Source organism: Ictidomys tridecemlineatus, chromosome 5, assembly GCF_052094955.1.
Source record: "Ictidomys tridecemlineatus isolate mIctTri1 chromosome 5, mIctTri1.hap1, whole genome shotgun sequence".
NCBI lineage: Eukaryota > Metazoa > Chordata > Mammalia > Rodentia > Sciuridae > Ictidomys > Ictidomys tridecemlineatus.
In genome coordinates this window covers 119,714,548-119,739,488 of record NC_135481.1, presented here as the reverse complement: position 1 = coordinate 119,739,488, position 24,941 = coordinate 119,714,548, and the positions used below count along the sequence as shown (strand labels likewise).

The window sequence follows — 24,941 nt, the reverse complement described above, 5'->3', positions numbered from 1 at the left end:
ACTTCTCCTGCGACCCCTGCCCCGGCTTCCGGTCCCTCTGAGTGTCTCCCCTCCCTCCCACCCTGGATCTGCCCTGTGCTGAGCAGGGCTCTCGACCCCTCCATCTTGGAGCCCCATCAGGAAGGACAGATGGCTCCCTGTCCCATGTCCCCAACCCGGGCAGCTGCAGAGCCCCCTGGCCACAGCTGTCTGAGGGGGCAGGGCATCCCAGGAGGGGACCCAACCTCTCGGGTGGTCAGGACAGACCAGAGCGGCCCTGGGAAGACCCAGCCCCAGGCGCACAGGGCCCCGCAGGCCCAGGGCCCCTCCTTGAGAGCCAGCTGTTGGGCACAGCAGAGGGAGAGTGTGGAAGAGGAGAGCTGGCCCTGGGGCTCAGGGGACAAGAGAGGACTAATCCCCGTGTCCACCCAGCCCGGGGACACTTGATCTGTGGCGAGGAACGCGAGACACTTCCTGCTCCCGGCGGAATGCAGTCGCCATCTGTGCGGAGCTAATGGATGCGTGTCGGAGGCTCGGGGAATCCGGGCCCCAGGGCCTGCCGCCTCCTGGAACGTGCGTGGGTGGCGGGGACCACTGGGCAGGTGGCCTGGCCAACCCTCCTGGGAAGCCTGTGGACCACGGCTGCCCAGGAGGCGCCCTGCTCCAGGTGGACCAGGCTCATGGCTGGCCTTCCCGTCCCCAGCCTGCCTCCTGCCCACCCTAGGCTGTCCTGTCACCTCCAACCTTTGGCCTTCAAGCACAACTCTTCAAAGACATTCACTCAAAAACGGGGAGATGTGAGCCCTCTCCTGGATGAGGATGCACTGTTCAGACCTGCGGGGGCAACTGGGGTCCATGCAGGCCCCAAGCTGGACAGAGAGGTTGTGCTACCATCAAGCGCGCTCCCCTATGGTCCACCTTCGGCTGGCCTGCTCCAAAATGTGTGAGGTGGACTACCACCTTCCCGACCATTAAGATGCAGGCCAAGAGGGCCTGTTATCCACTGCCATGCTCTCTACTCACTACCCCCAGTTCTTCCCCGTGTCCCAGGAGGAGGAGTTCAGCCCAAGGAGGGACTCAGATTCATGTTCTCAAGGCTAGAATGATGATGGGATTCACTCTGACCTCATGCTCTTTTTTCTCCTTCATCAGTAACGCAAGCAGGAAGACCTGCACTAGGATCCATGAGTCTGCACAGCTCCGGAAACACCCAGTGGGAACACAGAAGCAGACTCAGGGCCCAGGCCAACCCTGCTGCCCCAAGAACTTTCCTGCTCAGTGATTTTTTTTAGTGAAGTCACCTTTCTGGGCCTAGTCCCTCTGCCTTCAAGAGCCAGCTCAAGCTGGGCACAGTGGCACACGCTTCTGATCCCAGTGACTAGGGAGGCTGAGGTAGGAGGATTGAGAGTTCAAAGACAGCCTCAGCAACTTAGCGAGGCCCTAAGTGACTTAGTGAGACATTGACTCTAAGTTAAAAAAAAGAAAAAAATATATATACAGAGAGAGAGAGAGAGAGAGAGAGAGAGAGAGAGAGAGAGAGAGAAAGGGCTGGGCATATAGGTCAGTGGTTAAGCACCCTTGGTTTCCCTCCCCAGTACCAAAAAATAAAAATAAAAAATAATAAATAAAAAATAAAGCGCCAGCCCACCCTTCCACAGATGAATGGATAAAGAAAAATATGGTACCTATACACAATGGAATATTATTCAGCCTTAAAGAAGAATGACTTTATAACATTTATAGGTAAATGGATGGAGCTGGAGAACATCATGCTAAGCCAAACCCCCCAAAACCAAAGGCTGAATGTTTTCTCTGGTAAGTGGATGAGGATCCCTAATGGGAGGGGGTCTTGGGAAGAACAAAGGAACTTTGGATGGTGCAGAGAGGAGTGGGGGGAGGGTTGGGGCTGTGGGGATGGGGAGGACGGTAGGAAGAGACAGACATGATCGCCCTCTATGCATGTGTGACGACACTACTGGAGGGACTCGCCCATGTTCAGCCTGCAGCAGGAGAAGTTGTGCTCCGTTTGTGTACCATGTGTCAAATTGCATTCTACTGTCGTGTATGACTAATTAGAACAAATTAAAGAAGAAGAAAAAAAGAGAACAAGAGCCTGCCCAGAGGCAGCTTCGGGGGACGGGGACTTCCGATCCCCCCCACCCCCCAGCTCTGCCGTCATCTTTCTTTGTCTCCACAGTGCCATCGAGGCGCCCAGCACTCTGAGGGCCGCTTCCCAGGGAACTTGAGCCACCAGCTGCCGTCCCACTGGCTTGTGACACACCTGCCCAGATGTGTCTGTGACTTGTCAGCTCCCGCGGCAACCCGAGCCAGACGCCATCTGTCTCTGTGCTCATTTTCTTGGTCAGTAAACTGAGACTTAGGGGATGGAAGCGTGGCGGGGTCGGGATTCCGCCCTCCTTCCTTTCAGGGAAGGTCCCTGGACTCCCCCCCCCCCCCGTGGCTGCCCCCCCTGCGTGCCCCCACACAGTTGCTGGAGGCCTGCTGGGTGCCAGGCATTGTCCCCCTTGCCAGGGTGTGAAGACAAATGGGGCGCAGCCTGCCAGGAGAGACAGATGCCCCAGCACATGCTGCGGGAGGAAGGGCTGGAACAGCGCAGGACGCAGGGCCACTAGGCAGGAGGGGGCGTTGCTGGGGACAGAGAAATGTCCCAGAGAAGGCAGCAAGCCTTTGTTTCCCCGAGGCCGAAAGCCCCCAAAGACAGGACGCAGGGCTTCCCGCACCTTCCCTCTCCTCTGGGCGCGGCGACCCCCACCTCGTGACTGCGTGGCCGCATCTGTTGGTGCGCTCGTGGGAATCCGCGCTGACAATGTATTTGTTTAATTTCCAGCGAGAGGGGGAAGATTTGTCAGGGTCAGGGATACGTCTTGCATAAAACATTTTGATTAAACTCTGTTGGCCAGAGAATCCCTTTCCGTCGTACTCGGGAGATCTAGCTGTCTCCTAATTGGAGCTGCGGCCTGGCCCGCGCCATCCCGCTCGCTCGGCTCGCCTACGTCCCTGCCAGATGTTTCTGGAAGCGAATTCCTCCCCAGAAGAAGCCCCAGGTGTCTGGGGAGAGGTGTTAACTCGCGCGGGCCCGGGAGGCCGCTGTGCATGCAGCTGGAGGACAGCCAGCGTCCAGGAGGGAGGCCGGGGGAGGAGGACGTGCTGCCGGAGGTGGCCGGTGGGAGTCCTGAAAACCCAGGACCCTCTGGGCCCTCAGCCATGTGATAGGTGTGGAGGCCCTGGGGGAGCCCGCGGCCAGCTGACACGCTGGGGTGGTGGTGCTGGGCTGGGACGGCTGAGGCCATCGTTGGCCTTGAGAGAAGGGGCCAGCCGAGGGGCCCTGTGGGGAGCGAGCAGAGCAAGCCGAGGCCTCCTTGGCCTTGACCGGGCAGAGAAACCTCCGCGCCTGCGCAGTCCCGAGCTGCCGGCCCCTGGGGAGGGCGCGGGGCCAGCCAGATGTTGCCGAGCTCTGAGCGGGGTGCAGGAGGGCCCCCCAGCTGCGAGAGGGAAGAGGGACGCTTTCTCCTCGCCGAGCGCACGTCCACCCTGCATCCCCAGATGTCCTACTGAGAAGGAGTTCTTGAGCACCATTTCCAGTTTTGGAAACTGAGGCTTGAAGGTGAACCGCCCAGGCCCGGCTCCCTGTCAGTCAGAACGTGCCGGGCGCGACCCTGCCAGGGTGTCCCCTCGGAGTTCAAGGCAAACGCCGCCCATGGATCCCAGCTTCGTGCACACGGAACCCAGAGGCTGCCTCTGAGCCTCCTCCACCCAGGTCTCAAGCAGCTACACCGACGACTAGGTTTGACGGACGTGCTGCCCCAAGCTGGTCCTTGCAGTTTAAGTCTCCAGATTCTCGGGCTGCACTGTCCAGTGCTGTGTCCACAAGCCACACGTGGCTGTTGAGTGCCTAGGGTGTACCTGATACGTAACGGTACTTACTTCCGTATTCACAATCATTCTAGATTTCAAAAGATCAGCAGAATAAAAAAAATGTAAATTATCATCAACAAATTTTATAATTTCATGTTGATTCCGTGTCAGAATGTGATGATATTTTGCACAAATCCAGTAAAACATAAAATGAATCTCCCTTTTTTTTTTTTTTTTTTTTGAACTGTTGAAACGTGGCTGCCTGTGCTTCTTTGGACCCCGCGGGCCTAGGGCTGAGGTTGCTGTGAACAGTGCCCCTGGTGGCTGGGACGGGTCAGTTCGCCCCTGGGCTGGGAGACCAGCTCTAACCCACAGCAGGTTGCCCCCACCCCACACTGCAGTTTCCTCATCTGTGAAATGCAGGCACTCACCGACCCTATCCTGCAGGGTGGAAATGGAGGTTGAAATGGATTGATTAGCACGTGTTAAGCGTGGGAAGCAGGGCCCAGCCTTGTAGACGATGCTGAGCAAGCTCAGCTTTATGAATATCTTGTTGCCTGGGAGGCAGAGCCCTGTCCCTTTCTCCCCTGGGCCTCCCGACCTCGGGGTCCCACTCCAGTGCAGCCTCCACTCCTCAGAGGGACAATGGATAAATGGACCAGCCCCCTCTCCCCCAGCAAGAAGGGAACAGCTTCCTGTCGCGCACTCCTGAAACCACTCTTCCACTTGGCCAAAGCCATCTCGGAAGCCACTTCCTGTGTCTCGTTGAGGAACTTCCCCATGACCCCTCCTGTGGGTTCCTGCCTGACAAGCCCCTGAGCTCTTGAACCCTGAGCCCCAGCCCTAATCTCTGGCATCCTCAGGGGCCCCCTGCTCTCTGCCTGTTTCCTGAGTCTGTTCCCACAGCATGTTTGCTGACCCTGGCGTTTCCAGGGCAGCTGCTAAGCCAGGTCCCACTTCCCAGGGAGCTCTGAGGCTCGTTAAAAATAGTGATAGCCGTGTCCTTTCTGATACAAAGCAACTGAGGCTCATTCTGAAGTTGCTGCAAAACTTAGAAAATACAGAGCAATGATAAAAGGGGGGGGGTTCTTTGTTCATGTCGCCATTAAGATTGGGCACTGGATGGTTGGCTTCCCAGGCTCCTTCTGGAGCGGTGTTATCAGACAGGAACATAAAACCAGGCCGTGGAGCTGGGTCCTGTTTTTTTTTTTTATTTTTTTTTTTATTTTTAAATTAAAAAAAAAATTAGGAGCTATTTTTTTTAAAAAAGTAAGACAAACGGTGAATTAATTTCAACACTGTATTTTATTTAATCTCCTTGCATCCCAAATACCACCGTCTTGATGTGTAATCAATGTAAACATGTTGATAAGACAGTCTGCATTCTTCTCTCACACTGAGCCTTTGGAATGTTGCTTACATTCACAGCCCATCCCAGTTGGAACCAACCACATTCCAAGTGGCCACCATATAGAACAGCATGTATCTTTTATTTTATTTATTTATTTTTCTTAAGCAAGTGGTCTGTGCCTGAGTCTGACGACGACATGGGACTGGCATTGCCTGAGAACCCTGGGACCCTGCTGGTCCACGTCTGACCCTGGGCTTTGCAATCGCAAATTCCTCTCCTTCTGGGCAGGCCCCTCTGAGCGCCCTTTGTGGGATCCACACGCTCTTCCCCAAGAGCTCTAGGCATTGTCCCTTGAAGAGTAACTGAATTCCAGAAAAGGGAGAGGAGGAGAATAGGTCCACAGTGCTCCGTGACCCCCAAGGGAGGACTGGGCCTCCACCACTCCGCAAGAATAAGAAATGGGGGACCCTGGAACCCCCGTCGTCCCCACTGGAACGGCTATGCCACTTTCCCAGACTTCCCCACATTCCTGGGTTTGGGACTCTGCAGAAGCTCCCAGACGCCTAGTACTTCAGGCTTGACATCCTGCCAACTCGGGTTCTGCGCAGTGGGCTCCTTGTACTTCCCGAACCGTGTGTCTCCCAAGATGAAAGACTGTAAAAGAAGATAAAAATAGTCCCAAGGAAAGGGACTGCTTCAGCTGGCCCAGTTTGCAGAGACCCTGTTTCATCTCCAATGTGAATAATTCATCCCTTCTAAACTACTGCTGTTAACTTAGGAGCATCATTACGGCATTTTCTTTGATGAAGCCCTTAAAAAAAAAATCATAAACACCCAGCACATTAGGAGGGGCGTCTGAGAGCGTCATTCACAGTCATTCGCTAGCTCGGGAAGCAGCACCCATGATCCGTGCCATCCACTTGTTCCCGAGTTGACATATCAAAGCTGCCTTTGGTTTTCTCCAAGGCATCAACTGCGGGGGGCACGACCTGGTTCCTTTTGAAGAGTTTGCAGAGTGGCCCTGGAGATGGAAACTGCCACAACCTGGAGATGGTAACGGAGGAGAAGGGCCCCACCCCTACCATCGGCTCTCTCCCTGGGGCCTCTCCCAAGGACCAGCAGGAGGAAGTAACTGTGGGGCAAGGCCGACTTGCTGTGTTCTGGGGAAGCCAGAGAAAGGCTGGGAGTCTCCATAAGGACAGGATCACAGCGGCCACCTCCACTTTAACCAAGCACTTTCTAGAAGCCAGGCCGCCCACATGGAGCTGCGGGAGCAGTGTCTCTCCCTGCAGCTCTGGGCAGAGGTTCTCTCTGTACCCAGTTTGCGGTTGCACACACCAAGGTGCAGCAGGAAGCGTGAGCACTGTCTCCTGTCCTGTCCTCCGTCCCTCCAGAGAACCGGTCACGGGGAGAGCCACTCCACTCCAACTCTGTTGGTCTCCTTAATCTCAGGACTGAGGACCGAGTGTGGAACTGGCAGCTCCTGAACTGGTCCTCAAGGGGTGACCGAGCTCAGTGACAGAAGGTCCAAGGTCATCTTGAATCCAGCCCTTTCTACCAGGCCAGCCCATCCCTCCTGTGCAGGCCACCTGGGCTCATGCCACGTGCCCCATTTATGGGCTTCTGGCACCGGCTTCTCCAAATTAGCTCTACTTTTCTTCTTTTTAAAGTTGTGAGATAGTTTATTCTAGCAAATTCTTATTCAGAAGTCTAAATGTAGGACGGATTTTCAGGAGATTGCCCTGGTTAAAGTGTGGGTGGGGGTGGGCAGAAACCCCTCGAGCAGCCCTCTCAGGCAAACTGAGCCATGAAAACCACCGCTAGGGGCCTGCCTTGTGTGACCGGGTCGGTAAACTGGGTCCTGGGCAAAGGGCTCCTGGGGCCATCTCTCTGGGGGCCCTGGTGCCCCCAGCCCCCCAGTTCACCAAGTTCAGGTTTCCAGCCCCACCCCTCCGCCACCTTCTCCGTCTCCTCCATGAGCCGGCCTTGTCCTCTCCATCCCCAATGACAGTTGATGGATTCCAGGTTTTCTGTTTCACTTGAGAGCAGGGAAACGAAGCCCAGATCTTTGGTTTGGCTTCGCACATGGAAAACCCACCCGCTGTTTGGCCAGGGTTGGAGGGGGCTGACCAGGTGCCTCTTGGCCTCTGGAGCCTTCTTCCCAGTACAGCAGAGCCGGGGTGCAGGGAGGCCCAGTGGGGACAAGGCTTGGCAGAGCCAGCAGTGGAGTGGCCAGCATGGCAGCTGCCCCCAGCTGCACCCCAGGCCTTCCCGGAGGTAGATGCAGGGCCCCGCTCAGGCCCCGTGGGAAGGGGATTGGAAACAATTTTCCGAGCCTTAAGCAAATCCACAGCCCTGAGATGAGCTCACTTCCTCCCCCTCTTGGAGGGGGACCGAGGACTGAGCTTGTCTCCTTATATGGAGCCTCAGGCCTGGGGCCCAAAGGCCCCAGAATCCCTATCTTGGCCACCTGCCTCTCCCACCCCCGCCTGAGCCCCTGTCCTCTTCCGAAGGTGGAGGTCAGCCCTTCCGGCCTCGGCACTGCCGGCTGTGGGGCCCAGGGTCCCCTGCTAGAGGATGGAGAGCTGCACAGTCCTGGCTGCTCTTGTTTGCCTCGGGCTGATGGTGGGGCCCACGGCCCCCGTGCCTCCCAACTGGGACAACACTCAACTTTCTAGAGACCCCTGGTGGCCAGAAAAGACTTCCCCTTCTTTACTTATTTTATCCTCCATACAGGCCCCTGTGGCGGGTAGAACGGGATCATTGGCCCGTCATACAGGGTGCAGGATAGAGGAGTGCCCCGAAGGGCTTGGCTCAGGCCTCCGGAGGCCACCATGTGGCAAGGACTTCCAATCCACTTGGGAATTCCCATAAAAACCAGTCCCATTTGGCCAAGGGACTCCCATCCTCATGAAACCTCACTCCATAGGTTAAGGGTTTGTGCCAAGCTGGATGCCCCTGCAGCGGGCACAGGTAGCCCCAGTGGTGGTCAGGGCAGATCTGCCTGCGCCTACCCAGCAGAGGGGCCTCTGGCCCTGTCCTGTACCTTCTAAGCCTGCACCGAGGCAGGTGGGCTCTGCACACTCCTGGCCAGCATGACCCCCAGTTGTGCTACATGGGCAGCCGAGCAGAACAGAGAGTCACAGTGACCGGCCCAGGCGGAGGTCCTGAGGTCCTCTCATCCCTGCAGAGAGCTGCCACCTGCCCACGTGGGTGAAGGACGCGCAGGCTGGCCAGGGTGCTGGCATTCCAGAGGACTCTGTGGCCAGGCTCACCTGGGATGGGAGGGGAGGGTGAGCAGCCCTCCAGGTCCTTGTCTGTGTCCAGAAACAAGAATCTTCACTGTAGCCAAGGACAAGGGGAGAAGGGAGGAGGAGGAGGAGGGCAGGATGGTGCCTGGGAGGGAAGGCGAGGGGGCGGGGGCAAGGAGGGGAAGGGGAGGGGGCTGGAGGGGAATGAAGCGGGGGTGACCCTCCAGAGCCCGTGGTGTCAGGGCAGGGCCAGAGGCAGGGCCAGAGGCAGGGCGGCAGGCTGTCCAGGCCCCGCGGTTCTCCCGCACCCCACTTTCCAAGCCATCTTCTGTACCCCACGGCCCCAGCTACAGCCTTTGCCTCCCCACGGTACCTGAGCCGGCCCACCTCCACCACCTGTCACGCCACGCACCCACCTCACCACCCACTCCCGAGGCCTCCCACCTCAGGAGTCAGGGTCTGAAGGGTCAGTTCCAACTCCTGGGCACCAGGACAGGGCCCAGCAGGATGGGACTCTGGTCCCCCAGCTCCTTCCTGGCTCCAGCCACGCCCTGACCTCTTGCTCCCACCCACCTGCAAGCCTCCTGGTGGCCATGTCTTCTTGCTGGGAGGTGCCCATTCCCCAGGACGGATCTCACGGCCTCCCTGGGGCTTCTCCCTGTGCCCCAGCTGAGTCCTCTCCTCATCTGGAAGCCCGTCCTGCCAACTCATTTCCTTGAGCTTGTCTGGAGCCAGTGGCGTCCTGTTCAGTATGTGCCTGTTGAATGAATACCGGACGGAGAGTGGGTGCCTTCCCTCTTCCCACCCCGGCAAAGTGTGGGTCCTCCTCGGGGGCCATTTTGAAAGGCCCCCATTGCTGTCCTCTGGCCCCTCCCACTGCCCCCTCCAAGCATCCACCTTAAAGGAGCCTCCAAAGCCAACAGGGGAGGTACCAGATTCCTTGCCTTCTGACCCCTGGCCACCCTGCAGCTTCTCTGCAGCACAGGGACAGCGGCTCCTGAGAGCTGGCCTTTCCAGGAACTGGCTCCAACTCACTTAGGGGGTCTAGGGTGTGGGGGTCCAGCCTCCTGTAACCCTCAGGTGGAGCTGCTTGCCCCCCGCAGGGAGCCCAGAGTTCCCACCCCTGTGCCCCTGCTTCACAGGTCGGACCCCCAGGTGCTGCAGAGGACTGCATTTTCCAGTGACAACATTACTTGTTTCTCTGGGTCCTTTGTCCTCACTGCCTTGGTGGCACTGGGCACTGCCTTTGTCATAAAACAATCTAGGGTGCTTTCATTTTCCCTGAGAACCATTTACCTCTCTTTCATGCAGAACTGTGGAAGTCTGTTCCCTTGGGCTGACTTTCATGTCGCAAAACTCCACTCAGCTTTTATCTGCTTGGGGGGGTTACCTTGAGGAACTGGGGGTGGCCGGGGGTCTTCCTGACGCAAGGGCAGGGAGCTGTAAATGGGCACCAAGTTCGGAGCCAGCCTCAGTTCCCTGCCCGTCTCCAAGCAAGAGCACCCCACCCTCTGCTCTGGGAAGGGCTCTGAGGCGGAGGGGGGCAGAATCACTCAGAATCCATATTCTCATCTTCTGTTCATTCCAGGGGCCGACAAGCATTCACCAGAAACAGGCGTGTTGGAGCAAGTGGCTTTGGTGGAAAGAGCGCTGGGGAAGGAGTCCGAGACCTGAGTTCGAGTCCCACCACATGTGGATTCCTCGGGATTTTGACATCTGTTGGCCATGTGGCCATCTGTGATCTCTGTCGGACTCCTAAAATGGGCCACTTGGGATTTCCCTTGTCTTTCAGAATATTTGCCCTGGGCATGACGCTGTGTTCTTTCCAAGAGGAACCCCATGTGGTGTTAGCTGAGACACCACCAGCCCACAGCCGTTCCCCAGAGCAGCATCTCCCACTGTGTGGCCACCTCCTTCCTGGGCCTCGGGTTTTCACCTGGGCCCCCCTGGGAGTGCCTGGGGGTGAGCTGCATCCAGGGGTTCTGGGGGAGCATCATACCTACTCCCAGGTTTCCATCCAGGGACCAGCAGGGCATCAGCAGCAGAACTGAGCCAGTCTCAGGTGCGCCTGTCCCTTGGCGGCGTGCAGCTGACCAGGAGCATGGCTAAGGATGACCAGCTGCCTGCTCTTGCCAAGTGGCCTTTGACCCTAGATTTCCAATCCTGCTGGGCCGAGGCCCCTCCAAGCTCCCGCCCAGGAAGGAAACAGCCTCCATCTCCTCTCACAAGCCTCTGGCCTCCGCCCTGCCCGCCGTTCACAGAACTTCCTGCTTTGGACCTCAGCGCAGCCCCCGCCCCCCCAGAGCCCACTTTACAGACAAGAAAGCGGAAGCTCAGGAGGTGAAGCAGCTTTCCAGGCCCCCCTGCCTACGGGAGCTCTTCCCCAAGGACACAGCCCAGCCTGTCTGTGTGCCCCGCAGCCTCCCCACGCTGCTGGACCACCTGGTGATACCTGCAGGACACAAGGGACTGCAGTGGACCATCGTGATTCTTCCCTACTCTGCTCCAGGGGACAAGGGCTACTGCAGCCCCCACCCAGGGAACGGCTGTGCCCTGGGGCACAGGGTCTAGCCAACCTGCCACCTTTTCTTCAGTGGAGGACCCTGTCTAACACCACCTGCTGGCCCCCATCTCCTAAAGCCGAAATCCCCGCTCTGTGACCCCCGCCCACCAACCTGGAGCCCAGGAGACAGCAGGATCACTGAAAGTCCCAGAGAGGGCTCCAGAGTGTAGGGCTGAGGTCCTGCCCCTGGAAGTCACCCTAGGGGTGGAGGTGGCTGGTTTTCAGTCACAGAGGCATCGCCTACAGGATGGAGGTCAGAGAGGGGAGGAGGTCAAAGAGGCCCGTGGCTCAGGGCACCCATCTCCTCCCCCATGAGTGGCACACGCAGAGCGTTCCTGCGGCTCAGCTCCAGTCCCATCTCAATACTTCAACACAGTTCAATGAGGAGGATAAATACCGCCACTGTGGACATCCAGGACAAACCCGGACCACCCAGCACCTGGGTCCGGGGGGGGGGGGGCTCCTTGGTGGGAAGCCTTCAAAAGTGGAGCCCCCTCTTGGGCCCCAGTGTTCCCATCTGTGATGTGGGGGGACAGAAGAGACCTCCATATTGCACCGGGCAGTCTCCTGTTCTCTGGGTATTTAGTGTCCACGTCCTGACCCCTGAGTGGAGAGCCCTCCCAGAGACCATTGCGAGGGTCGTCTGCTCTGTGGCCTGGTGCGGGGTGATCCTGGCGTCCCTCTGCGGTGGCCCGGGAGGCCGGCACCTGGCTGAGCCTGAGGCCCGCGCCGCAGTGCCCCGGGTGAGTGGCTGCTGCGGTGCCCTCGGGCCACCAGGGGGCAGAGGCGCCCATGCGAGGCCGGCGCCCTCGCTCAAGTGAGCCGGGACGGGCGGCGCCCGGTCCGCAGAGGGCGACGTGCGGGGGCGGGCGGGGGCCTGTGCCCTGCAGCCGGGGCGGTCCGCAGGTGCCCAGCCCTGTGCCCAGCCTCCTCTGGGAAGCACGTGGGAGCGCTGCCCCGGCCTCCTGCGTCCGAACCAGGGCTGGGGACCCAGCGACGCCGCTCAGCCCCGCCCGCCCCGGACGCGCGGGGGCGGCACCGGTGGCGCGGAGCCACAGGTCTCCGCCTCGAAGGAGGGGAAACTGAGGCCCGGTGGGCAGCGCCTGGCCTCGCTCGGCGCCGCTCTCCCCGCCCTTTGTGGTGGTGGCAGCGCCGCTGAGGATTTCTTAATTCCCCTCTGAAAAAAGACAGGCTGTGCTTTGTGCAGAAATCGTTATTCAAAAATTACAGCCTCTGGTTGTTTCTATGGAAACATTTTTCACCTTATGCAAATGAAGCGAGAAGCATGAAAACAGCGCCTTCCCTTTCTGCCCCCCTTTTTTCTTCTTGAACCTTGAAAAGCAGCCGCGGAAAGTTCAACCCCGCGGGGCAGAGCGGCTCCCGCGCCTCGACCTGGGAGCAAGTTCCCCGTTAACCGGGGCTTCCGACCCCCGCCCGGCAGGGACTCCAGGTCCCGCCGGTGACTCAGAGGCCGGCTCCTTGACTCCTGCTGAGCATGAGTGGTGGGTGGCAGATGTCACTCCAGAGCGCACCCACCTTGGAAGGGGGCCCCTGCAGCCCACCCAGACTCCCACATGAAGCCCCCAAAACGCAACTGGAGGGAGGGCACCCTCCTCCTGTCTCCCACCCATGCCCTGAGCACCTGTTGCGGCCACCAGGACAGAGGTGTCAGGCTGCGCTCTCCTCTGGTGCCCATTCAAATCTCAGTGCCGGTGCCTCTTTACTGTGCCACCTTGGACAAGTCACTTTGCCTCTCTGAGCGTCATGTCCCGGTCCTCCAGCTCAAAGCAGGGTGAGAGCACCACCTTGCAAGTATGAAATGACCCTCAGGAACTCAACCTGTGGCACCCCCTAGTCCCTCCAGGGAAGGGGGAGGCCAGGTGAGGGTCTCAGGTCTGGGGTGTGGCTCCCCGGGGAAACTTACCTTGAGCACCCAGAAACCCCCCAGCCGGAGCCCCAAGGAGGCAGCATCCCAGAGCAGCAGAGCCCTGAATGGGAGCCAGAGACCTGGGTTCCAGTTCCAGGGCAGGGTGTCCTCATGGTGGCCTTCAGGCCTCAGTTTCCCCTTCCATAGGAAGCCCCACCATCTCCTGCCCACCCCACAGGCTGTGTGGGGCCCAGGCGTGGCCCCCCAGTGCCCTCCTCACCCAGCCCTGCCTGCCCCTCCAGGGTGCCAGCTTACTCCTTGGCCACGATCAACCTGGATGCGCTGGCTGGCGGGGCCCCTGCTCCTCCTCCTCTGCTGGCTTCTCTCCTCATTTCCCCTCGAGGGCAAGCCCTGAGCTCTGTGATACCTGCTGGGCACTGTTCTACGTGACCCACACACATAATGTTAAGTAAGTAAGCCGGTTGTGCAGATGCTGTTATTATCCCACTTAACAGAGAGAAAACCAGGACACAGAGAGCCTAAGCAACTTGCTCAAGATCCCACAGCTAGTGAGAGGGTGGCTGGAATTAGAAGCAGCTAACTCAACCTTAGGACCATTCGGTGACCACTGCACTCTCATGATCCCGGTTAGCATCCGGGATCTACCAGACTGTCCAAGGCACAAAGGACTGAGGTTTAAGGATGGAAGAAGAGAGTGAGAAGTACTCTCCTGTCCTCTCTGAATCAGACTTCAATTCTCAAAGTTGAAGAGCATCCTGAATGTCCCCTTTCCAAAGAAGACCCTCAGAACAAGCTCCACAGGACCATGAGAGGACAGGGCTGCGCTGCCTGACAGGCAACAGTGCCCGCCCCTACCCGTCCCAGCCTGCTGAGGGCCTCTGGGCTACCTGTACCAAAGGGGGAATAGCAGGTGCCTTTCTTCTCCCTGCCCCAGTCAAGGGACAAAGGAGGACCCTGCACCCCTTAGATCTAGAGCTGCTCTCTAGAAGGGGAGTGGTCCACCCTTCCCTCCAGCCACTGCCCCAGCAGATCTCTCTTGGGGAGGAAGAGGAGAAACAAGGAGGAGCCAGATGGAGGGTCGGGGAAGGGATAAGGCAACCTGACACTCACCTTTGGAGTAGTGGGGACACTGGGAGATGCTGGCCAAGTGGGTGCTGAGAGGACCCACTGGGTCCTTACGGGCCTGCCCGCTGCAGGGCAGATGAGATCAGTTCCCAACCTCTTGAAGAATTTCTTGGGTTCAATAAGCATCAGGTGCAGCCCGGGGACAGAGGGCATCCAAGTTGAAGCCAGCTGGGAGCCGTGGTGCGCGCCTGTAATCCCATCTACTCCAGAGGCTGAGGCAGGAGGATCTCAAGTTCCAGGCAACTTAGCAAGACCCAGTCTCAAAATAAAATGAAAGGGGCTGGGTTGCAGCTCAGGAGGCAGCATCTCAGAGCAGCAGAGCACTGAATGGGAGCCAGAGACCTGGGTTCAAGTGGTGGAGCCCTTGCCTGGCCCTGGGTTCCAACCTAGGACCTGCCAACCAAAGGGGAAAATGTGAAGGCCAGACCACCACAGCCCCGGCAGGTGGGGAGCGAGGCCCCTCGGTGCCCTCCTCTGCCCTCAAACCCTGGGGAGAAGGAAGACCCAGAAGGGGGGAGGAGGAGGAGCAAGAGAGTGGCCCCAGCCTCTCGGGCAGGACCCCCAGGCCAAGAGTGGGAGGAGAGGAAAGCCTGGCTGGACTCGGTCCAGGTGTGAAGGGGGCTGGGCACAGGGGGTTTCCTACCTGACTCCTGGTTGGACCCTCACTGACATAAAGTTGGTCCCAGGAGCAGCCCAGGTACAGGTGGGGATTGGGGCTTGCTTGGTCCCAGCTGTGGCTTGAGCATGGTGCCGAGCTCCATGTGATAGGACAGGAACGTTCACAGTCCACAAATGTGCTGGCCTCACACGTGGCCCATGGTCACCTGTGGGTGACTGCACTGGGGTGGCTCATGCCTAAGGAGCCCAGCACTGCTCAACTTGACCATGGCAGCAGGAATGACAGTGTGCCGGGGTGGGGGTGGGCAGAAGGGGCCCTTTCCGGTCACTTGAGCACGTCGGTAGAGTGACAACCTCAGACCGGTGGTTCAGCTTGAGTCTGAGAGTCGGAGAGCTTCCGTGACGGCTCAGAGAAGCTGTTGGGTTTTTTGTTTGTTTGGGGGATTTTGTTTTTTTAGCTGTGGGGCTGACAGTGCTGAAAATCAAATACAAAATTTAATTGTGCAGGTTGCTGAAATAGAACAATCACCACCACATACTCAGTAAGTCTCTCACGTGACAGTTAGGGTACCACATGGTTCAGAATGGCATCTGTGACGTGGCATGGGAACTCCTGATGGATCCAAATGGGGCAGTGGTCTTGAATGCCCCAATCCCACTCCATCTCCCTTGCCTGTGATAATATCTTTATGCTCATGTACGAAAAGCCCATCCTCCCTCCTGGGAGGATGCTCCTGGGCGGATGCCTTTTCCCCCAGGGGCCACCATGACTATTCCCCGTTGCCACCAGACCCACAACCAGGTCCTATCAGCATGCACCAAGGGGACAGGCTCTCATTTTGATCACCAAAAGCTTAACCACCATAAAATTTGCAAAACTTTGCTTGTGTGTGTCTATATATACTGAAAGATACACACATTGGCAGAATCCCGGGGACCATGTGTGGGAGCAGATTCTAAGGGTGTCAGACGATCAAGGAGAGGGAAATGCAACATTAGATCAGCCAAGTATATTGGCACAGCTGCACTTACTAGGAAATCTGGATTTAATGTGCTAGCAAGTGTAACTCTGTGTTAATTATCTATTACCATGTAACAAATTGCCAGGAACTCGGAGGCTCCAAACAACACACATTTATCACCTCACTGTTTCCACGGGTCACCTGGGTCTTTCCTGTCAGGTTTCTCACTGCACAGAGTGTCGGCCACGGCCTTATGCCACACAGGCAGACCAGGACAGAAATGTCCACTAGCATTAAGTGCTGTGAATCCAAGTCAAAGGGCAAGTGGACAGACAGTGCCTGTGGTGGAAGGGGAGTGATCACAGAGGGGCTCTGGGAGGAGGTGAGGTTTGAGCCAGGTCTGCCGAAGTTCAAGGAAAGACAGGAAGCAGGGGGTCACTCCTGCTGCAGAAATGGCCATTACAGAGGCAGGAAGGGATGTGGCATTTTTGAAAGATCATATGTGGAAGGAAAACAAAGGAGACATTGGCAGGAAATTGTCTGAGACCCCAGGTGAGGGGCCTTGCAGGGCCGCAGGGGCCTCACTAGGAAACCCTGGCCGTGTGCAGATGCCAGCCAGGTGCGCAGGACGGTGAAGGTTCAAAGCCACCACTGTGGGACTAGGGAAGGGAGATTGCGCTCCACTTAATCACTGGGTGCCCTGCTACTAGTGCTCTTCTTATTGCCACCACGGCCACGCACATGTGTTACAGCTGCCGCATGATTGTCAGGTGCTTCCCCTGACAGTCTGCTCAGGACCCCCAGGGAAAGCTTGTCACCTGTCCTCCGCGTTTCCACCCCAGGCCTCGAGAGAACTCTCGTTCCACTCTGGGTAGACGTCTGGGTCCTGGCCAGTCTCCCTCCCCACCCAGCCTCTGGGATGCAGCCCACTTGGAAGGACAGGAGGGTCTGACGAGCCCAAGGCACAGTGGGCGGCCGGTACCCCAGGGCCAGGGCACGGCTCCTCTGCTAGTGGGGCGGCTGGGCAAACCAAGGCCGCCTCCTGGACGCCCGGCCAAAAGAAGCGCCTCCGCGCTCAGGTCGGTGTGACCGAGAGTGACCCGGCCTGGGCTGGATGGCCAGGGCGGGGGTGGAGGGGCCAGCTCCTCCTGACTGAGAGAGATGCCAGGGCTAGAAAATCATTACAGGTGGATGAATTATTCACAGCCTCGTCGACCTCCTCCGGCCCGACAGCCGGGAGCGGGCTGATCAGACCAGCGCATCTTATTACCCCTGTGTAATGGCCTCTTTTCCTGCGTCTCAGAAGAAAGCGATTCAACACCATCAAATATTAATGTGGGGCGGCTGATGCGCTGGCCTCTCACACACCAGCCCTGCAGCGCGGCCCTGCGTTCCGGATGATGTCAACCCAGGAACCCGAGGTGGCCTGGGGACCCGGGGGCGCACCTTGCCTGCAGAGATGGAGTCCCAGGAACGCAGCGCGGCCCCCAGCCTGCGCCGCCACCGCGGGCGCAGGGGCAAGGCGGGCTGCTTGGCTTCCCAGGGTGGAACCGGCTGCCCATGTTGCCTGCTGTTCCTGGTCCCAGTTGGTTTGGGGTCTCCAGGGATGCGTCTCTCCTGGGGCTGGAATCGGGAGGGACTTTGAGCTGCGTGCTAGTTTCCTGTGACGGCCATTAACAAATGGCTATAGAATGTGGCTTAGTAAGAAATTTATTTTCTCGCAGTTCTGGAGACCAGGAGTCCAAGATGCAAGGTCACGCGCCCTGGAGGCTGCAGGGCAGGAGATGTCCTGGTCCCCTGCAGCCTCTGGTGGCCGCTAGACTCCTCTGACTTGTAGACCCTCGTTCCAGGTCCATCTTCACGTGGGCCTCCACCCAGAGCATGTCTCTCTGTGTCATCCTCTCTCTCTTTCCTGGATTTTGTGAGGTTTGTGGCTCTGGCTAAGTTTTAATTTTTTTTCTTCTTTTAATTAGCACACAGGAATTGCACATGTGTACGGGGGAGAGTGATGCTCCGCACAGGGAGACAGCAGGTGATCATCAGAGCAGAGTCAATGGCATAGCACCCCAGACATTGCCATTTTTTCGTGTTGGGAACACTCTTCAATCTTCTCTCCTTGCTCCTTTGAAATTTCCAATTATGTGCTGCCAGCCACAGTCACTCTCTGCACCATGGAGTGTTAGAAGTTGTTTCTCCCACGTCGCTTCACCCTGTCCCCATTAGCCACCCTCCTCCCTCACAGCTTTCCCAGGCTCTGCTAACCACTGTTTTACTCCAGTTCTCTGAGACCCACGTGTAAGAGAAAATGTACTATTTTTCCCCATGCCCAACTTACTTCACTTAACTTAACATGATGTCCTCCAATTCCATCCATGTTGCTGCTCATCAGAGAATTTCATTCCTTTTTATGGCCCAATAATATTCCCTCCTGTATTTATGCCACATGCTCTTGGCCCACCCATCTGATGGTGTATGCATAGACTGACTACAGATTTTGACCTTTAGGAATACAGCTGCCATAGCATGCAAGTGCAGAAATCCTTCTGTATACCGATTTTATTTCCTCTGGATAGATACCTAACAGTGGGATAGCTTGCTCCACCACCAGGTAGTTCTGTTTGTAGTTTTGGGAGGAAACATTGTACTTTTTTTCTATAATGGGTGCATGTTTCAGCTTTTTGTCACAGTAACCAAAAACACCTAATGAGGACATCTTCGAAGAGGAAAAGTTTATTTGGGGTTCCTGATTTCAAAGATCTAGTTGGTCAACTCCATTGCTCTGGGTTTGAGGTGAGGCGGAGCATCATGGCAGAAGAGGGACATGGCAATGGGGGAAGGGGTGAGGGGGGATCCAGGCAGCAAGGTGTAATCCCCAAGGCATACCCCAGTGGCCCCCTCTTCCAACCTCCCTACCTGCTGTAAGTACCACCCAGGACAGGAGTTCTTTCAAATTATTAATCCATCAACTGGACTAAATCCACTGGTTACAGCTCTCATCATGTAACCATTTCACCTCCTGCTTCAGCAAGGAGCTTTGGGGAGATTCCTCATATCTAAAGCCATTCTAGATTAGATTCCTAACAACAATGCATGAACATTCCCTTTCTCTGCAACCTCACCAGCAGTTGTTATTTTTTGACTTTTTTGTTAATAGCCATTCTAACTGGGGTGAGGCAATATCTCATTGTGGTCTACGTTTGCATTTCCTTGTTGATTAGTGAGGATGGACATTTTGTACATACAGCCACTTTTTTTATTGGTACATTATGATTATACAGAATAGTGGGATTCATTGTGACATGCTCATATGTGATCATAACATTATTTGATCGGTTTTTATATCTGTTTTAGAGATATGTCTACACAGGACACTTGCTCATTTCAAAATCAGATTATTTGGGGTTTCTGTTTTTTTCTTTTCATTTGCTTATTTGCTTTTCTTTTTGCTGATGAGTTGTTACAGCTCCCTATCTGTTCTGGAACTGAATCTCTTGTCAAATGATAGTGTTATGGTTTGGATATAAAGTGTCTCTCAAAAGCTCAGGTATGGAAAACATGATATCCAATGTAGCAGCATTCAGAGGGGAAGTGATTAGATTATAAAAACTGTTACCTCGTCTGTGGATTAGTCCATTTGATGGACGAATATGTGAATGGATTACTGGATGGTAACTGCAGGCAGTTGGTGGCTGGAGGAAGGAGGTCACTGGGGGCATCCCTTAGGGATTATCCCTTATCCCTGCCTCCTACTCTCTCTGCTTCCCGGCTACTGGAGCTGAGAAGTCTTGCTCCCCCACACCCTTCCACCTCGTGATGTTCTGCCTCACTCAGAGAATGGAGTCAGCCATCCATGGACCAGACCTCTGAAACTGTGAACCCAAAATAAATTTCTCGTCCTCTAAATTGTTCCTTTTGGGTATTTTGTTCACAGAGACGGAAAGCTGCTAACACAGAAATTGGTACCAAGAGTGGAGTTGTTGCTGTGACTAATCTGACCATGTGGTTCAGAAGCCTTTAGAACTGGCTTATGGGAAGAGTTTGGGAAAGCTTGGAGGTTCAGGATGGAAAAGCCTTCTAATGCTGTCAGCAAAGCTTAGTGCGTGATTCCTGGGGGGGGGGGGCTCAGAAGGACAGAATGCTGAGACTAATGTGCACAGTACAGACTGGACTATGAGGTTCCAGACGGAAATGAGGATTCTATTGCGAATCAGATTAGAGGCCACTGAGTTACATTCTGACAAAGAACTTGTCTGTATGTTGCCCATGTCTTGAGACTTTGTGTGAGACCAAATTCAAAGGTGATGGACTAATTAATTTGATGGAGACAATTTCAGAGCAGCACAGCATTCAGGTGGCGCCATGGGTATTGCTGGCAGCTTTTAGCCAAGCTGACTGTGGAACCAGGAGCAGAAAATGAAGAGAAAAGATTGTTAAAAACTTTAAATCTAGGAGGGACCCAAGGTGGCACACTGGAGGGAGGCTGTACTCCTTGTCACTCGGTGACTCGGGATCAAGCAGAGGAAGCACTGTTTCTCTGCAAGGAGCTGTCCTCGCTGCCCAGGCCCCTGCTGTTTACCCTCATTCACCTGCTGTGACTGTCCACCTTCTGAGCCAGGTTGCTCCCTGACTGCCACTTATCATCCACCACTTGCCAGTTTGCCTGCCGCTTGCCTGCCCATCGCCTGCCGTCTGATGTCCACCTGCCCATAACCTACCTGCAGACTGCCAGTGGATCTTCCGCTGCCCACTGCTGCCTGGAAGTCCATTGTCACAGAACCTTCCGTCATTTGGGACACGTGCCAGGGCCTGCAGGTTTGCCTTCACCAGTCTGGGGACGCTGGCCAGGGCCTGGAGATATATTGTTGGGGTCCCTGCAGGTCTGGTTGCCCCTGAGGTCTTCCTGCTGGGTGTGCAAGTGGATGCCATCTGGTTGTCTCTTTGCAGGGTCACCCCTGTGTGTGAGGCATCTGTGGTGGTCTCTCTGCAAGGTGAAAGGGCATTAAGATCTTGGGGCCGCAGCAGGGCAGAGCCTGGGGAAGCAGAAGCCCAGGTCCATCAGATTGCAGCTGGGTCTGCATGGGCCAGTCTGGGTCTGCAAGTCTGTGGAGAGCCGGAGACTAGGGGCAGTTCCCCGTCGGGGGGAGTGGGAGGCAGGTTGGAGAAACCCAGGCTCTGTCCAGCTCAGTGAGTCCTGAAGTGCACGGGATGGAAGGGGCTGGCTACAAGTGGGGGGCGGACTGGAAGAGGGTGTGGAGGCATCTTGCTATCAACTCGCCCACCCATCCAACCCAGCGCCCACTCGACTGGAACTAACAGGGAAGGGAGGCCGAGAAAAGTTTCAAAAGCCAAAGGAAGCAATTGTTCAATTTTCCATTGAGATTTTCATTTACTTATTTACTTACTTTTACTTTTAATTTACACTTTTGCCATCTCTTTCACATTTCTACCGTCTTTGAATCCAAATATTTTTCACACATTAATTTATTAAGGAACAGGATGTCTGAGTAGTATATTATAGGGTTGTTGTATATTCTTATATTTTTATTTTTTTTAAGTGTATAAATTTTTTTTCTCTCACCTATTTGTCTCCCTGGATTCTCTTTCTCATTTCTCTCATGCTAAGAGTCAAGCTCTATTAATTGCTCCTCATTTTTACTATAAATTTTTACCTCTATTTCCTCTCCTTCTCTTTCACAAACATCACATCTTACACGACTTCTGACCCTTTATCATTCGCCATTTGAAACGGCAAACTTCCTATCTATACTGTAGACGATGATTGAACACATCATTTCTGTTTATTCCAATAAAACTCTAGATGCCTTGATGGGAGCTCTTTGGATTCAGGTTGTATATTGTTTGCATTGAGTGCTGTGGATATTGGTGACCCCCATTAAAGGTGAGAGACTGGAAACCTTCAGGGACACTATAAAATCACATGAAAAAACCCAAAGGAACAAAGTCCCTCAAACCCAGACGTTTCCAACAATAGAACCAGTAGAAGACATGTCAGAGAAGGAGTTTAGAAAGTTCAGAGTTAGCCCGATCTTTGAAATAAAGGATGATAGTGGAGAGAAAATATAAGAAGTGAAAGATCATAACAATAAAGAAACAGAGATCGCAAAAAGGAATCAAGCAGAAAGTGAAGAAAACAATAAACCAAATTAAAAATTCAGTAGAAAGTATCACCCAATAACTAGACCCCTTAGAAGATAGAAACTCAGACAATGAAGACAAAATACATACTCTTGAAAATAAAGTCAACAGCTCAGAGAAGATGGCAAGAAACCATGAACAGAAGTTCCAAGAATTATGGGATAACATGAAAAGACCAAATTTAAGATCTATCAGAATAGACGAACTCATAGAGATACGAACCAAAGGAAGGCACAATCTTTTCAATGACATCATATCAGAAAATTTCCAAAATCTAAAGAATGAAATGGAAAATCAACTATAAGAGGCGTATAGGACTCCAAAATGTACAAAATTATAGCAGATCCACACCAAGGCACATTATAATGAGAATGACTAATATAGGTTAAGAATAGAATTTTAAAGGATGTGAGAGAGAAAAATCAAATTACATATAGGGGGAAACCAATTCAAGTTTCAGCTGATTTCTCAAGTTCAATACCAGGAGTTTCAGAAATAACATACATCAAGCTCTGGAAGAAAATGGATGCCAACCAGGAATTTTTTTTTCCTGGGCAGTAGGGATTAAACTCAGGGGCACAAAATCACTGAGTCACATCCCCAGCCCTATTTTGTATTTTATTTAGAGACAGCGTCTCACTGAGTTGCTTAATGCCTTGCCATTGCTGAGGCTGGCTTTGAACTCACGGTCCTCCTGCCTCAGCCTCCAAACCACTGGGATTACAGGTGTGCTCCACAGTGCCTGGCTGCCCAACTGAAAATTCAATATCCAGCAAAATTAAGCTTCATACTTGAAGATGAAATAAAAATCTTCCTTGATAAAACCAAAGTTAAAAGAATTCACAACTAGAAAGCCTGCACTACAGAACACTCTCAGCCAAATATTCCATAAGGAGGAAATACATTTTTTTAAAAAAATAAAAACCAGCAAAGGGAGGAACTACACTAAAGGAAAGGCCAATCAAAGGAGAAACTGTGTCAAGTTAAAAACAACAACAAAAAAAATGACACAAAGTGACCAGGAATACAAATAATACCTTAATAATAACCCAGAATGTTAATGGCCTAAATGCATCAATCAGAAGATGAAGACTGGGCGATTGGATTAAAAAAAAAAGACCCAACAATATTCTGTCTTCAAGAGGCCCCCCTCCTAGGAAAAGACATTCACATACTAAAGGTAAAAGGTTGAGAAGAAACATCTCTCACAAGGAAAAAAACATCACCCTCACAAACAAGAAGGGGTTTCATCCTTACACTGGACAAAGTGGACTTCAAACCAAAGCTAGTCAGAAGGATAAAGATGGATATTTCACACTGCTTAAGGGAATCATACGTTGAAAAGACATAACGATCATAAATATGCATATCTTGAACAATGGAGCATCTACATACATCAAACAAGCCCTCCTCAATTTCAAGAATCCAAAGACCCCAAGACTTTAACACTCCTCTCTCACCACTGGATAGATCTTCCAAACAAAAACTAAACAAAGAAATTATCGAACTAAATAATGCAACAATAAGTTAGACTTAACGGACTTATATAAAGTATTTCATCCGTCATTTCATCTCAGCGGTATGTGGATCCTTTAAAGTAGACCAAATGTTATGCCTCAAAGCAACTCTCAGTAAATACAAAAAATAGAGATGATTCCATGTATTCTGTCAGATCATGATGGAATGAAAGTACAAATCAATGGTAAAATAAAAAATAAAAGCTACTCCAACACCTGGAGACTAAACAATATGCTATTGAATGATGCATGGATAACAGAAAACATCAGGAAGGAGATAAAAAAAAAATCTTAGAGGTAAATGACAACTCCATTACAACATAGCAAAATCTCTGGGACATTATGAAGTGTGTGCTAAGAGGAAAGTTCATTGCAATGGGCTCATATGTTAAAATAATAAAAATTCAATAAATAAATTACCCGACATTATATCTCAAAGTCCTAAAAAAAGAAGGAGAAATCAACACCAAAAGTAGTTGAATACAGGAAATAATTAAAATCAGGTCTGAGGTCAATGAAATTGAAACAAAAGAAACATCGAAAAAATTGACCAAAAAAAAAAGCTGGTTCTTTTTTTTTAAAAAATATTTTTTTAGTTATTGATGGACCTTTATTTTAATTATTTGTATCTGGTGGTGAGAATTGAACCCAGTGCCTCATGCACGCTAGGCAAGTGCACTACCACTGAGCCACAACCCCAGTCCCCCAAAAGATGGTTCTTTGAAAAAAAAATCAGTAAAATTGATAATCCATGAGCCACCTTAAAAAGAAGGAGAGAGAAGACTCAAATTTCTAAAATTAATTATGAAAAAGTAAATATCATGACAGACATGAAATACAGAAGATAATTAGAAACTATTTTGAAAATTTATACTCCAGTAAAATAGAAAACATCAAAGACACCTATAAATTTCTACAAACACACTTCCCAAACTGAATCAGGGGGCATACACAATTTAAGCAGACCAATTTCAAGCAAGAAAATAGTACACACCAAGAAAAGCCTGAGACCATACGGATTCTCAGTCGAGTTCTATAAGACTTCAGAGAAAAATTAAAATCAATAGTCCTCAAATTATTCCATGAAATAGAAAAGGAGGGAATTCTTCCAAACACACTCTATGAGGCTAGTATCACCCTGAAACCCAAACAAGACAAAGACACATCAAGGAAGGAAAACTTCAGACTAATATCCCTGATAAACATAGATGCAAAAATTCTCAATAAAATTTTGACAAATTGCATACAAAAACGTGTTTTAAAACAGTCCACCACAATCAAGTGGCATTCATCCTCAGGATGCTAGGTTGGTTCAACATATGGAAATCAATAAACAAAGTACCTCATAGCAATAGACTCAAAACCAAGAATCATGATAATTTCAACAGATGCAAAAAAAAATCATTTGACAAAATACAGCCTTCCTTCATGCTGAAAACACTAGAAAGACTAGGAATAGTAGAAACATACCTGAATATTGTAAGAGCTATCTATGCTGAGCTCAAGGCCAAATTCATTCTAAATAAAAAAAAATTAAAACCATTTCCTCTAAAAACTGAAACAAGATAGGATGCCTTCTTTCACCACTTCTATTAAACATCATCCTTGAAACTCTACCCAGAGCAATCAGACAGATAAAAAAATTAAAATAGGAA

The 24,941-nt window shown here is 53.0% G+C and overlaps 2 long non-coding RNA genes across 4 annotated transcripts; one reads left to right on the top strand and one right to left on the bottom strand.

Moving 5' to 3' along the window:
* The first annotated feature begins 624 nt into the window (after positions 1-624).
* Positions 625-2,348, top strand: LOC144377577 (uncharacterized). Its single transcript, XR_013438568.1, has 3 exons — positions 625-1,371; positions 1,723-1,794; positions 2,177-2,348. It is a non-coding gene; the product is annotated as an uncharacterized LOC144377577 (long non-coding RNA).
* A 2,793-nt stretch (positions 2,349-5,141) lies between these two features.
* LOC120886538 (uncharacterized) lies at positions 5,142-14,219 on the bottom strand. Of its 3 annotated transcripts, XR_013439291.1 has the most exons (4): positions 10,457-10,593; positions 9,754-9,897; positions 9,031-9,214; positions 5,142-5,860 (listed from the first exon to the last, which is right to left on the bottom strand). It is a non-coding gene; the product is annotated as an uncharacterized LOC120886538 (long non-coding RNA). The 3 variants fall into 3 exon arrangements; XR_013439292.1 differs by lacking the exons at positions 9,754-9,897; positions 10,457-10,593 and adding an exon at positions 14,019-14,219; XR_005729546.2 differs by lacking the exon at positions 9,754-9,897.
* Between the last annotated feature and the right edge of the window lie 10,722 nt (positions 14,220-24,941).